Genomic DNA, 11,390 nt, shown 5'->3' with positions numbered 1-11,390 from the left:
AATAGTTTGGAGAGGTTGGTGCAGTAACAAACCCCAATCCATGTCACCGCGATGCTAGTAGGAAAGCACTTGATCCAGCCACGTCTACCATCAACACAGCCTCAAGAGATGTTCTAAGAGCACTTCGTCTTAGAAAACAATATTGAAGGCGACTAAAATGATGAGCTGTCTTATAACACTGGAATTCAGTGCTCCTTTGGCCTAGTGCCCCACATGGTTTTAAAGGGCCAGATTTCTTTTTCTCCGTTAAGATTTTCCTTTTTACCTGGAATTTCCAGTTGGGGGCAGTGGGGGATGAACGATTGTGAAAGCTAACCCTTGAGCAATCATCTCACTTCTGTGTCCAATTTTTTTAACTCCCTGATCACTCAGATCTCTGTCTCTGCCCATTAAAAAAAATCACGGCTTTGATGACCCAACCTCTTTACCCCGCCCCCTAAGTGAAACTAGTTCTTATTGTTCCATGGCTGGCTACTTGATGGGTTAGTCACTAGCAGCACATACAGACTGGAACGCTATGTAAGTGAACAGTCTAAAAATAAAAGTCTGCTTGCACCCTACAGAATTCCCATCCATCCTCTTAATTCAATTTCTGTCGAAATTATACCCTATCCTAAGCAGCATTTCAACACAAAGAGATGGTATTGAGCCCTGCAGCACCTATTTACTATGTAGGTTACTTTGCCATGATTTGTAGATCTGCTTGATTTCTTCTAATTTTGGGTTTCCAAATTAATTTAATTAGTTCTCGCCATAAAATCGTAACAACTGAATTTCTGCAGCAATCTGCCTCAGAGACACAAAGTAAATTTCCCCTCCCTTCTCTCCTTCTGTCCCAGCTCCTCTGGGGCTTAATTTTTGCCCTCTTCTTCTGCATTTAACACTTGAGAAAGGCAGATTTTAAATTATTATCAGGACCTTTGTTTTAACTCCCATATTTAAATAGTTTAGTCTATAGGTTACATTTGCAAGATTCACGGTAACGAGTATATACGAGTGAACCTCTTTTTGAGTGACCTTTTTAATGCTACATTTAAAAGCTGGGTCAAAATGTAGTGCCAACTGTTTGGAGTGCCAGCTACTAATTATAGGTTCAACTCTGGCATGGAGCTATTGATGACCTTAGGATTTCCTCTGCTTTATAATAATTCCATAATTCCATCTGCTTTTCCCATTGCTAACTACCGTTTAGGAAGCTGCATGAATTAGTTTGATAGTAAGAACTCAGAATAAGGAGTTGGAAGACATAACTTTAATTTCTGGTTTTATTGTTGACTCATGTTTTGGCTTAAGGCAACCAGGCCACCACTATCATAAGGAGAGGATGGACACTTACAGAGTGTAAATGTTTGGGCACAAGTGTCATATGTAATTTATGGCACAAGTGCCGTAGTGCCTGGTGTTCTATTACTGAAGGTCAGTTCATTTGTGTTAAACCTTTGTCTTTTAAAAAGCAAAGGGAAATAATGAGTTAAGACCCTAATAACGTGCTATGACTTCATACGCAACATACTGCATTACTGGGCTCTTAGCCTTAGGACAGCAATGTGTTTACATATGTGTGTATAGGAGGGTTATGGTTAGACATATGAGTGAGTCGGGGGGAGGGTGAGAGGACAAAGGAACAGGAAGGGTTGGTTTTTTTTTTTTGGAACAGTGAGGACAAATTGCTCTTTTTCAGTTTCATAAAACTATAAAACAGGAGAAAAGCTCTGACTCTTTACAATTATTTGAAGATTTGTCAGCTAATGGTTGATAATGTGCCCAGAAAAGAACTTGAGACAAATAAAAGGTATCAGTCATCAAACTGAGAATTTCTGACACCCTCAGTGACATGCTACCCTTGACCTTTAATACCTGATAATGAATAGAGCTGTTAGGAAACACACACACACACACCCCCCCTCACACACACCACTTAATGCTGCTATATAATACCTTTCATATTGAGCCATCTAAGCTGCCAGGTAATCATGGTAGTTAAAATAACACTTTTTTTTTAAACCAGATGTTGTTTCTCCTCTTTAGATTTGTATTTTTGACAAAGTGCTATTCTATTTTTCAGTCCTTCTGATATGACTTGTAGAAGGTAATGACAGGTTGCAACTTTAAATCCCCTTCGCTATCTTTCCTTTGAATAATCCTGTTTGGCAGGCTTCCCTCCGCCCCTTTTTCTTGTCATTAAGAATAGCTTCGGTTTGGTCTGAGTACAAAGTAGATTAACTGTATAGCTCTAGGAACACTACTACTGTGTTCTGAGAGGTAACGAAGGGAATTTCAAAAAGGAAATCTGTCTTTATCAGGAAGAAGTAGATTTAACAACACCTTGAACTGCAAGGTAATAGTCACCTATTTATATTGCACTAGTGGAATAGTATATTTTATGACTGCATTTATAGTTTAAAATATAGCAAGATACTGACCAAATCTTTTGGTTAGAATCTCGGAGGTCTTCCCAGAATTATATTTTGCCTTATCTTTTGAGAAGCTGTAAGAGTACTAAAGACCATCTTTAAAAGTTGCCATTTTAAATGAAGCATTTACTTTGGAATTGATACCTATTTAAAAACTTGACACAATTATGGTGCATTTATTCTCAACAGATATCGAAGAAGACCATTTTTCCTTAGAAAGATATATATTTTCCTATTTCAAAAGGAAATTTTAAAAAATGATTTTGAGATGAATTAGTTGATTACAACAGAGGCATTTAACTATTTCCTCCAAAAAGCTCCAGTCAAGTTCATCCAGCATTTCAGGGAGTTAGGAAGAGGTTTATGTATTATTCTTGGTGGGAAAAAAAAATTAAAAAACACTATCATGACAACTAGAGGTTAAGTAACTTGCCAAGCTCACTGAGTCAAGCAGTGGGATTAAGGATAAAATTGTAGGTTTCTTGCCTTCCAGATTGTGGTGGAGTGAGATGAGACTACCCTGCCCCATGCCCTATTTTCACAGGGCAGCAGAAGCTTGCAGGCTTGTCTGCGTCCAAGAATGACAAGGAGTTTCTGAATTAAACAGTAAGGCTACTTGTGGGAAGATGGCCTGGGACTTACTTCTTGGACAGGTGATGCCATTACAGCTTCTATTGCCTCTGCAGTGCTGTCTGAAAAGCTTTCGTGGCTGAGTGGCAGGTGGAGAAATAAGAGACCTTTTTGCTGCCCTCCCTCTTCCTTGAAATCCTACCAGCCTCCTTTCCTTTTAGGGTAGTGATGGTCTAGGGTGCAACAGAGTTTATCGCCAAGGCACAGAAAGAATCAATTCCCCCTGGGCAGCCCTGGAGGGGTGGGGAAGGGAGTGGGCTTTATTTCCAGCGCAGTGACCCTTGGGCAGGGATAGCCCCTGGCCCTGTATACTCAGTGAGTCAGGGATGGCCACTAGGCCACTATCTCACTGAAACTTGTGGTAATAGACCACCTGGGGCAAGTAGTTGTTCTACAAGAGAAAGAATAGAGGATGAGGAGGGAAGAAACTGCTGAAAGGGATGAAGCCTGTTTCTTGCAGAGGGAAGGTAATCCCATTTTTCCCACCATAGAAACCAAACATCTAAATAGAAATGCAACAACTGAATTCCACCTGACCACACCTAGTTTCCACAGATTGCAGAGGTGATTCAGGAGATATGAGGTATTTCTCGGAGGTTTGTTGGAAAATACAATTTGGTTATGCAACTTTCATTCAGTAGCTTCATGTTACTCGTGTTGTAATACACTGTCTATTGGAGGAAGCCATCTGGGGAAAGCTTAAAGCCTTTAAGGTGATTTATAAAGTCCACCCCACTCCCTCTTTAGGTATTTCTCTAATCAACTCTCCCACCCCTCACCTCTTGCATCCTCAGACACACCATACACTCCAAAGTATTTGCAGTTTCCCAAACCCACCAGCCCCACCTTACTTACACCCCTTTCTTTCTGGGGTTATCTTCCCTAATCTCTCTTTATCTGCCTGCAAATATCAATCTGTTTATCTTTCAAGATGAAACTCAAGCTTCACCTCCTGTGTAAAGCCTAAACTGGCCACCCCACCCCAATAAAACTGACCATTTTACACCCCCATAGAGATTGCTTGATTATACCTAGTTGTTTACAAGTCACTCTTCCTTGGCTAGACTATGAGCCCCTGGAGTGGAGTCTGTGTCTTACCTTGCAGTCTCTTGAAACACAGTGTCCCAGCACTTAAATATGTTTGTTGAATTAATAATGACCTGTGTTCTCTGTTCTATCTATCCCCCTGGATAGAACAATCCATAGCTGAAGTTTTTTAAGCAGTGGGGGATTTGGGAGAATGGGATGGAAGGATTCTGGAAACTCAAAGTCCAACTCTAGTGTCATGGGGGAACACATCCTCTCTGTGAGAAAATTCAGTGAAAAATTTCTCTGTGCTGATTATGATGAACTACATTTAAGCCAAGTCCTGGCTGTGCTAAATACTGTTTGGAAGGAATTCATTCTCTCTCTCTTTTTTTTTTTTTTTTTGACTATTTCCATCCCCAGGTAAGTATAATCCAGGGAATTTTAAAAACAAGGCTGTTGCCTTGGTCCTGTCCCAGACAGCCTGGTAAAACTGGCCTAGAGCAGGGACTGGCTTTGGGATGTTGCAGCTCACCAGGTGACTCTAATGTGCAACCAGAGCTGCAATCCACTGCTTTAGGAGAATTTATCCAGAACCAGGGTTTACATAGCCTCCGTATAGTGAGAGCTGCCAACTTTGTAGGTCCAATTTAAACCGAATGGGCATCTCCAGCTTCACGTGTCCAAAAGCTACAAGCCCCCAAGTGCCAAAGTAAATGGCAACTCCATTCTCCGAGTGGCTCACACCAAAAATGCAGCTGAGGAGATGGAGTGAACTGAATGGTGGGGTGGGGGAGAAACCAGATCAAGTGGGTTAAGAAGTGAGAGGGAAATAAAGAAGGAGACTTTGGCTGTAAATGGGGGGAAAAAACCACACACACCTGGAGCTCGCTATTAGTGGAATTACATTTCAGGGCCTTGTTTATAGTTTGTTTTATAAATTTGAAGGAAGCCTGACCTTGTTTAACAGCTGATGAGAAAAACCCAGTAAAGTCCATTGAGCAAACTGCCCACTTTCTCTGACTGTCTTGGTTAGGCTACGTTTCTCAAGAGTCCACAAGTGATACAGCTGATGAGACAACATAGATGAACTGGAGAGAGAGTTCTTACTATCTTGTACTTACAGAATCTGTAATTGATATACTGACAGGCCCTCTTCTTGATGGACTTGGAAAACGGCCAAGGCATGATGAGAGCTGGGAGTTGGGCGGTGGGGTCTGCGGGTGACTCTGGCCTGGGGGCTCCGGCTCCAGCTCAGCTCCAGCTTGGCACCAGCTCCAAGCCCCGGGCGGCGCCTAAGCCCAGGGGGACCCCTCGAGGCCAGCTCAGCCCGCGCCCCTTAGGGCCACACCAATGCCCGCGCAAGCGCACTGGGCCTGGCGGGTCAGGAGGCGGAGTCCGCCTCTCCAGGGCTTCTGAGGGGGCCGTGGTCTGCACGGACAGAGGGTGCAAGAGAGCGTGCAGGGAGGTGGCAGGGCATATTGTAGGTGGTATTTCTTTCTTGCTTTTCCTCTTTTTTATTAACTATAGTTGATTTACAATGTTGTGTTAGTTTCTTATGTACAGCGTGGTGATTCAGTTATACATATGTATTTCATATTCTTTTCCACTGTAGGTTATAAGATATTGAATGTAGTTCCCTGGGCTATACAGCAGAACCTTGTTTAGCTACTCTGTATATAGTAGTTTGTATTTGCTAATCCCAAACTCCTAATTTTTCCCTCCCCCATGCCTTTCCCCTTTGGTAACTATACATTTGTTTTCTATATCTGTGAGTCTCTTTCTGTTTTGCAAATAAGTTCATTTGTATATATATTTTTTCAATTCCACATATAAGTGATATCATATGATATTTGTCTTTGTCTGACTTCACTTAGTCTGACAATCTCTAGGTCCATCCATGTTATGTCAAATGGCATTATTTCATTCTTTTTTATGGCTGAGTAGTATTCCATTGTGTGTGTGTGTGTGTGTGTGTGTGTGCGCGCGCGCGCGCACACACACACACACACGTACACACACATCTTCTTTACCCAGTTATCTGTCATCTGTCAATGGACATTTACATTGCTTCCATCTCTTGGCTATTTCAAATAGTGCTGCTATGAACACTGGGGTTCAGGTATCTTTTCAAATTAGTTTTCTCTGGATACAGGTGGTATTTCTTTTTCCACATTACAGGTCTCTACTGAAGCAGTAAATCCCTGCTAGAGCTACAAGGATATTAGTAATAAATAAATCCCAGTTCCTGTTTTAAAAAAGCTTGCGAATTTCTAATGAGGCCAAGAAAAAAAATACACACATAATAAAAGAAGGTGAGTAGCATAAGGTTTATGTAAAGATCTAAAAGTATTCAAAGAAGGAGACTTTTCTCACGTGTGGGAGGTCACTGGGGATAAGATTCAGGAAAGACTTCAAGGAGGGGGTGATGTTTGAGATTCATCCTGAAGAACTAGCATCTCCAGGCAGTAGGATTGGGGAGAAGATTCCAGGTGGGAAAACTCCACTAGAGCCCAGAACTGTGACGGGGCCGGGAATGGTTGCAAACGAGCACCAGGGGCTCCTGGAAATTTACGCGATGTATGTCCTAGTGGTCAGCAACAAACCTAGACAGGCAGGCTGGATGTGGGAGTTAGGCATGCCTGAGTTTGGACACTGGCACCACCACTGGGTAAATATCCAATCTAGAGGGAGTTATTTAACCTCCCCCAGCCTCAGTTTTCTCACCACTAAAATTAAATTAATCATACATTTCCCAAGATTGTCTTGAGGTATCTGTTTCATAGTTGTCTCATACATGGTAAATGTTATTATTCTGCAGAAGTCTTGAATACTAGGGTGGGGGGTATATGGAAGGATTCTAGCTTGTGGAAGGTTTGCACAAGGTAACTACAGTTGGAATAATCTGTCGGCAACATACAGGCTGGAGGGAAGGGGGAGAGAAAGAAGGAGGGAGACAAGTTAGGAGGCTATTTTGTAGTCAGCTAGGAGATCGATAACTAATCCTCAGGGTGATGCTACTTCATGGTCAATCAATAAATTCAAAGTTTTGTTTTTGAGTTTTCAGAATATACAGATCTTTTTAAATTTTCTTCCCCTTCCCTCCTGCTGTTTTGCCATTGGATTGTTCTACCAGCGGGCAGAAGGAAAATCAGAGAAACTTCAATCAGCCAGTGTCACTGTAAACAAAAGAGGAGCTTAAATATCTGTGGTTACTATGTGGCTGTGAGCATCTTAGAAAGATTTGCTTACAGCAGGCTGAAATTAACCACTTGAATTTAATGTTTTAGGTAGAGTATATGTGCCAGTAATTCTTCACTTCCCTTTGTTTCAATGATACAGCTGAGTCACTATGAAGTGCTAAGAACTTCTATATAAATAGTTTTCTATCAGTTAATTAAAAAAGGCAGTAGGGCAGGGCTCATTCAGTCAGTGGCCATGTGCCACTGACCAGCCACACAGAACCTTGGACAAGTCATTTAACAATCCTGAACTGCAGATCACAGGTCTGTAATCAGGGGAGGTAATTTATTTTCCGCCTCATTCTTAAGGTTGTTGTGAGCATCAAATGAAGTAACTGATATAAAAATGCATATGTTTTATAAGCCACAAATATGAAAGATTATTATTTCAACAAACCTACGTCCACATGAATAAGGCACAATTATTACGAACTCTATTAGAAATTTTCCCACTTCATTTTCTTCCTTGCCCTCTGAAGATCTGCTTGATTTGTTTGTTTTGTTTTGTTTTGTTTTGTTTTGTCTTTTTAGTTGGCGAGCACTTTACTTTCATGTGTTGACCACAGTTAACCTCTCATTTTGGGTGAGATTTCCAAAATATAATTTGCAACTAAGTAGCCATTTTGTCATTCTGAAATTGTATTGTTTACCTCCCCTGTGTTTTGGGATAAGCATAGGAGGTTTGGGTTTCAGACTTAAATTATTTCACTGAGGGCACTTTTGGAGGAGGAAAAGTTATTTTTCACTCACTTAATGAAACAACTTCTTGTACAGCAAACTCTGTCTCATTAAGGGCTGTGCTGCAGACTCCAGCGATGATTTAAGAGACTGAGTCAGCATCTTTATTTTGTGATGCATTGAAAGATGTTAGTTCCCCTGGAGAGACAGAAGGGAAATTGAAAATAAAATCTGACTTCTTTTTTTTGGTTAATTTTCAATAAAATGAAGCAGTTACTTCTGAAATATGGACACACAGATGAGAAAAGTGTGTAATTGCTTAATAAGAAGGGGACTTGCATAATTAAACTGAAATTCAGTGCATTTTAAGGAGAGGGAAAGCATTCCAGCTAAGTTTCTGGCAGATAATAATGGAGGAAAAAAACTGAAAACATTTGAGGCTCTGAAGTCACACTTCTGTTGATACATATGGCGTTAATGGATTTTGAGCTCCTCGGCCTCCTGGTAAGCAGATGGCTTTATACTTGTGCTTAAACTAGAGGTTAGATGGCTTGGTGGAAAAAGGCAATGACCCTTCATCGCAAGTTTGGTTTTGGACCTAATGATTTGTGGATTTAGCTCTGTCAAAGGATGAAGATGACAAACTTTTCAAACACATACTGTCACACTTAATACCCTTTCAGATACTCAAACATTGACTGGGCCTGGTAAGTAAATCATACTTGATCTTCAGAGATATTTTTTTTTCCCTGGTTGAAGCCAAGTTTTATGTTACCTCTTTTATCCTGGGCAAAAAGTTAAATCAGAGAATCCGTATTTCTCACTGGATTGTCTGTTTAAGTATACAAAGTATAAACAACAGTAGAACCCTAAAAATACACACGGGTTTCTGCTAGGTTAACTAGAAAGGACTACCGCTGTAAATAACGCTGCTGCTGTGGAACCACAGCACTAAGCCTTCCCATCCACATTCTAATTGAAAAATACTGGTTCCATTCCAAATCCTAACTAACTTAATTTAAAACCGTTTGTTTTACGGTGATTGCATATTTTTTCAGTTAACTAACCATTGTGCCATCAGCTCATACAATTTATGAATGGAGACAGCACTTCTAATTGATAAGCATGGCATGCTTATAAATGAAGTTAAAACAACAGTGACACTTTGGGAAACAAATATAGCCATTTGACTGCTTCCCAGACATAGCTTGTTTAGAAAAGAGCCAAGAAAACTGCAGATCTCTGTTTTCAGGATTCATGGCTGGAAACTGAAATGTACGTGAAAGTCAAGGAGGAGTTGCTGCATTTCCTTTTGGTCAGACAGAGGTGCTAGGAGCAAGCAGAGGGAAGGGCGTGCGCCAGAGCCTGGAGAATCACATCAATAAACACATTCTCACCTGGGCTCCCCGGGTCCCAGGATGCCAAGACTCTTTCAACACCAAACACAAGTGTTGCCAGATAATTCCACAAGAAGAAGGAACTTTCACCTTCTTTACCGTTTGGTGTTTACAAACACTTTTGGAGAGAATATACATAAGTAGATAACATACTAATCGAGTGATGTTATTTGGATCAAGAGATGATTGGATGGAAAACTGTCCGTGATATATTAAGAGGAGAAAATCAGGTTATGAAACAGTGTGTGTAGTACAATTCATTTTTCTGTGTTTGTGTAAGAAATAATTCTATAAATGTACAATAGAATGACTGCAATAAGACATGGCAAACAAGCAACGAAGTAGAGGGAATACAGATTTTCATTCTCTTCTGACTTACCTATTTTCACATAATAATGCTACTTTTAGAATAAAAATTTCTTTAAAAAAGACTTCAGGGAAGAAAACATTCAAGTTATGAAAACATGGGGCAATACCTATTACTTAGACTAATAAATCTCTGTAGACTTAAGGGAATAGAAAGCAATTAAAATATAGACATAAAGAACACTATTCATATTTCTTTTCACACCCTGGAACAATATATATTTGAGAAGTGAAATATTTAGCTAGGTCAGGCTGTGTACATTCGTGGAATCCTTTATCTATCATGATGTCTGTTAAGAAGAGTTAGTAACTGAAGTGTAAAGCATTAAACAAAAAATCTGGTTCATACAGATACCATATTGCGTGAAAATAACTTAGCTTTAAAAAATAAAAACTGGTCCTTGTTTCTCTAAAATAATTCAAGATTTGAATTAAGAAATACTGCTATTAATATGCTCAGACCAGAGACCACAGAACCTTAAGGATAAAAGAAAATTGTAATATACACTGATGGAGAAGATACTGGGAAAGAGGCTCTCTCAATTGCTGCTGGTGGAAATACATTTTCACCACTCTAAAAGGCAGTCTAGTAATGCTCATCAAAATTCTCAACACTGTGAATATCTTTAGGTTTATTTATTTATTTTTAATGGAAGCACTGGGGATTGAACCCAGGACCTCATTCATTCAAGGCATGTGCTCTACCACTGAGCTATACAACTCCCCTAATGCTGTGAATATCTTTAAAACCAGCATTTCTGTTTCAAGGAACTTATCCTATGGACTGTATAGGAATGTGAGCAGAACAATAAAGGATGCTCACAACAACATTGTTTATGACAGTGAGAAATTAGAAATGCCTTTAATGTCCCACAGAAGAGTGTATTTTGCTTTCATGTTCGAGAAAATCCTAGTAATCCATTAATAACAGTATATTGTGTCGCCACTGAGAAGGGTTTGTGCAAGAATGTATCTAATAAACACAATGCTGAACAAAGGAAGCCAGACACAAAAGACTATATACTATATGTCATTTATAGCTAATTAAAAGTGAGGCAACAATGACTGATGGTTAACTTCGGGAGTGCCTCACTATTGGAAGTGAGGACAGAGCACAGAGGGGTTCTAGAGGTCTGTCAGTGTTCCTTCCTTGGTCTCAGACTGATACATGGGGATGTTCACTTTGTGAATGTTCATTAAACTGTACACTGATGACTGTTTACTTTTTTGCATGTCTGCCATGCTTCAATAGCATTTACCATAAGAAAGGGTTGTAAAATATATTAATAACATAGAAAGAAGTTCAGCATACATTTTTAATATAAAAAATCCTTTTCCATCTTAAAGGATTTTGTAGAAAAATAAATGGATACATGTTCACAAGGTGGCACTGGCAGATATCTCTGGGTGATGGCATCAGAGGTTTACTTTTATTTGCAATATTTTAAATATTTTCTAAAATTGTTGCAATAAATATATATTACTTTTGTAAGAAAAAAGCCATAATAATATCATTATAAAAATGAGAAAGGTATATGTAAATTTGTTAAAACAGAGAACAGAGGTAATAAGAATAAGCTTAGCTTAAGCACCTAGAGAAAGAGTTGACAAAGATCAGTTAGGATTAAATGACTTGG

General features: G+C 39.7%; 1 non-coding gene across 1 annotated transcript; it reads right to left on the bottom strand.

The window, feature by feature from the left end:
* Positions 1 to 10,403: 10,403 nt before the first annotated feature.
* On the bottom strand, positions 10,404 to 10,477 carry TRNAS-UGA (transfer RNA serine (anticodon UGA)). The gene has a single exon. It is a non-coding gene; the product is annotated as a tRNA-Ser (tRNA).
* Positions 10,478 to 11,390: the final 913 nt, after the last annotated feature.

Source organism: Vicugna pacos, chromosome 1 (genome assembly GCF_048564905.1).
Source record: "Vicugna pacos chromosome 1, VicPac4, whole genome shotgun sequence".
NCBI classification, from domain to species: domain Eukaryota; kingdom Metazoa; phylum Chordata; class Mammalia; order Artiodactyla; family Camelidae; genus Vicugna; species Vicugna pacos.
Note: the sequence above shows the minus strand (reverse complement) of the source record. Positions and strands in the feature narration are given on the sequence as shown.